Genomic DNA, 1065 nt, shown 5'->3' on the forward strand with positions numbered 1-1065 from the left:
TCCACAGTCTTAATCCGCCCCTTGCCGACGGACGATCGTGCGAAGTTCTACAAGCTGTCATCTGACTATGTTCAGATGAGCTAAAAATTATAATAATCAGTTTGAAACTCTGTCAGTTGGAGAACGTTTCAAGATTACATACAGTAGTGATAAGAAAATTTTAGCAGTAATAGTAATATTCAATAAACAAACTTCGAATATCACTCAAACAAATAAATTCATTACAAACTAAAATTTTTCCTGTTCATCCGTACGATTTATTTTCATAACATGCATATTAGAATAATACGCTTCTCGATAACAAACGATATATAATAATATAGATAAAACCTACTTCCATCGACCCGACCTTTGACTTGCCTTGTTTAAAATATGAAACGTAACCTCACAGTTGTCGCTTGCTAAACCTAGACAATGCTATCTCTTATTCACCGGTATAAATCTGCTAATCTCACAGCATATCACTCTTCAAATCAGCTTTACGGCGCCCTCGCGCCATCGTTTAGCAAGGCACGGAAAAAGTGTAAACCCGAACGGAAAAGACTCGCTAGACCGAATACTACTGAAAATAGTAAGATGGCTCTCCGACCGCGCGCAATTACAGCACGGCCAAAGCAAAGTGAAAACGTGTTCACAAATGTCTGGGCCCTTTGTAAAACCCCTTAAGATGACATTTCTCCGATGTTGGCGGTGGTTTAACATCGAAGAGGTCTGCGAGATCGTTTAATTTCGCCTTGTTCGAGTCCATTCGGATTTAAGTCATAGTCGGCAATGATAGCCAGCAACATGGCGCGCGAATTCGAGTAAATGCTCGTTGCATTCGTCTCAAAGCAAGTTCCGCCGCTGTAGACGTCCCCGTAGTACCCAGCCGCATCGTCAGCCGCACTGATGTTAAACAACGAAGGTGGCGTTGTACTGATCCTCATTTGTATAATCACATGTTGCTGTTCTTCTGGCGATCACTTGGAATATACCGGCACGTAACATGTTTAGCTGGCAGCCAAGCGTTTGAAACCGGCTATTGTAACCGCTATCGCAAGTAACCCGTTTCTTGGAGCTATTCAC

The sequence above is a fragment of the Priapulus caudatus genome, unplaced genomic scaffold (assembly GCF_000485595.1).
Source record: "Priapulus caudatus unplaced genomic scaffold, Priapulus_caudatus-5.0.1 Scaffold403, whole genome shotgun sequence".
Lineage (NCBI taxonomy): Eukaryota > Metazoa > Priapulida > Priapulimorpha > Priapulimorphida > Priapulidae > Priapulus > Priapulus caudatus.